The following is a 2,992-nucleotide window of genomic DNA, read 5'->3' as shown; positions in this document are numbered from 1 at the left end:
ACAAATATTTCAATCGATCGCTCAGGCATGGCACCGAAATGAGGCACCAAAATCTGCGTTCGGATTCCGTTCTAGTACATACCAGTTACATAGGTACCGGTGCCATATTGGTACCGGGTTTCGGTACTCAACCCTAAAACGAATAGAGTGCAAGTCTAAAAGGGGCAAGTGTTTTTTTTTTTTAAGAATAGAATTAGAATAGAGAGTGCTAGAGTTAGAGGGTCAAATAAAGATGGAATAGATGTGTTTTTAGCCGATTCTTGAAGATGGACTGCTCGGACTGAGTTGGGCATGTCATTCCACCAGGAGGTAACATTTAATTTAAAAGTCCGTGAAAGTGATTTTGTGCTTCTTTGGGATGGCACAATAAAGTGACGTTCACTTGCAGAAAGCAAGCTTCTAGAGGACACATAACTCTGAAGTAATGAATTTAGGTAAATGGGTGCAGAGCCAGTGGTGGTTTTGTAGGCAAACATTAATGCCTTGAATTTTATGCGAGCAGCTATTGGTAGCCAGTGCAAATTGATGAACAGAGGTGTGACGTGCATTCTTTTTGGCTCCTTAAAAATGTATCTTACTGCCACGTTCTGGATTAATTGTAAAGGTTTGATAGAAGTGGCTGGAAGACCTGCCAAGAGAGCATTGCAATAGTCCAGCCTGGACAGAACAAGAGCTTGAGCAAGGAGTTGTGAAGCATTTTCCGAAAGAAAGGATGTTAGACAAGCTGAGATGCGAGCAGCTATCGTCGGATCATCAGGATGGAATGAGAGGTAGAGTTGAGTGTCTCAACATATATATATGTATATATATATATATTAGCCGATTAAAATTTTTAATTCATTCAATTTCATTGTATGGAAAAGGGCAGCATTAACATTCTGCTAAACTTCTCTTTTTGGTTTCACAGAAGAGAGTAAGTTATAAAGACTCTGATAAAGAGATAAGTTTAACTATTTCTTTAAGAAAGATAAAATATTTTTCAATATATGCCAAATATTTTTGAAAGCTGCGGTAGAGGGGAAGCTTTTCAGTGAATAACAACATAAATTAATTTGATATTAATTTGAAAAGGATGTGTCGATTAATTAATCTAATCGAAAATTACATTTGGTTGTGAAAATTCCCCCAAAAGATTATTAAATGCTTTTTTTGTGTTAAATGAGAAAGTATTAAGTAGACATTACAAATAGTAGCTTTAGAAAAAAATATTTTATTTGATTCAACATAAAATGTAATACACCTAAATGTTTAGCCTACAATGGCCTAACATAAACTAACATAAAAGAATATAATTTGAGAAACATGTCGTTCATGCAGTGGAAGTCATTGGTAACCAAAACAGCTGTGTTACCAACAGTCTTCAACAGTCCTTTTGTCCCACAAAAGAAAGTAAGTCATTCAGTAGTTAAAATGATGTTTTTTGGGTGGGTTTTTTCTCCCTTTTTTTAAATGAAACAATACTCTAAATAAGAAACTAAATCTGCCAGCAGGTGGCGGTAAATGTCTTTATGAGTCTTTCATTCGAATCGTTCAAATGGCTGATTCATTCAGGAATTAAGTAAATTACTCTCTTTATGAATGGGCCTTTGAATCATTGCACTCGTTATATTCGAGATAAAAACAGCACTCGAGTGATTCTGAACTGTTGTATAAAATCACATGTGCACTTGTTCTTCGTGACAAAAACAGCCCTCGTGTGATATTGCTCTTGCTGCTGGTGTGATATTGCTTATCATATGATATAAATATGAGACAAAACCTCATACAGGAGCATTTTTTGCCCAAATATCTTGAATTTTAGGGCATAACTGCATTTATGGAGTTGTTGACCTGCATCATATTTGTCAACAGTCAACTATATATGAAATGTAAGATGATGTACAGGTTTGGGGCGGGGCCAGTGCGTTAACTGTGTTAAAATATTTTAATCGCATTATTGTTCATTACTAATTAATTAAGTTAACGCATTAAACTGACAGCTCTCTCTTTCGCTCTCTCTCTCTCTCTATATATATATATATATATATATATATATATATATATATATATTGCTTTGTGTATAGCTTTGTGTGAAAAAAAAAATACAATTTAAGTTGTTATTCAGTAAAAATCTTCCCCTCCGCTGCAGCTCTTGAAAAAAATCTTGTTTTTTTTTAAAAGAAAAGGTCCTAAATTAAAATTCTTTTTTTTTTTCTATGAATATTTATAAGTTACTTTCTTCGGTGAAACACAAAAGGAGTAATTTAGCAGAATGTTAACGCCTTTTCCATGCAATGAAAGTTAATGGTGACCAAAAAGCATCACAAAAGTAGTCAACAGTGAATAATGACAGAATTTTCAACTTATGTTTGGGTGTTTAATGCTCTCATTTCCGCCTCTTCTTTATCCTAAAGTTATTCCAAAATAAAGATAAAACAAATGAATTAATGAATAAACAGTGCCTACAACCGTATAATGTTATTTATTGCCTGTAAAACTATACTGTGGGTAATAGTTGGCCCATAATGATCTCCTCTGATAAAAGCAGTCATGAGAACACAGAGAAAGATCCTGATAAAAGATAATTGTCTTTCAAGGGAGGCGTATTAAAATATGAGATGCTTGTTATTATTTGGAAATGGGGGCAAGCTTGTTGAATGCCTTAATATGAGAATATCCCCTAATACATATGTTTAAAATGTATAATTTTAGATGCAAACCTAGAGTAACTGTTTTTCTTTTGCTTCAACGGATATTAATGAGGAAGGGATTTGGCCGGGGACGAGCAGCAATAAATCAACTCAGCAAGATTAGAGACCTTAAACACCGCAATTCTTTCAGATATTTGCACATTTGAGGTTTCGCCACAAGGCAGAGGCCCAAATTAAGATCTTGCTGGAAACAAGCAGCACCTGAGGCTCAGAGACTTATGGTTTTGTAGGAACGCCAACACAATACAGTTATGTTTTTATTAACATTTTAAGATGAATGCCATTTGTAGAATATATATATA

The 2,992-nt window shown here is 34.4% G+C and overlaps 1 protein-coding gene across 1 annotated transcript in view; it reads left to right on the top strand.

The window, feature by feature from the left end:
• brsk2a (BR serine/threonine kinase 2a) overlaps window positions 1-2,992 on the top strand; it is a 215,164-nt gene that overhangs the window by 123,495 nt on the left and 88,677 nt on the right. The gene's annotated exons all lie outside the window — the stretch shown is intronic.

Source organism: Sinocyclocheilus anshuiensis, unplaced genomic scaffold (assembly GCF_001515605.1).
Source record: "Sinocyclocheilus anshuiensis isolate Anshui unplaced genomic scaffold, SAMN03320099.WGS_v1.1 scaffold532, whole genome shotgun sequence".
NCBI classification, from domain to species: Eukaryota; Metazoa; Chordata; class Actinopteri; order Cypriniformes; family Cyprinidae; genus Sinocyclocheilus; species Sinocyclocheilus anshuiensis.
The sequence above is the reverse complement of the archived record's forward strand: the minus strand, read 5'-3'. Positions and strand labels throughout refer to the sequence as shown.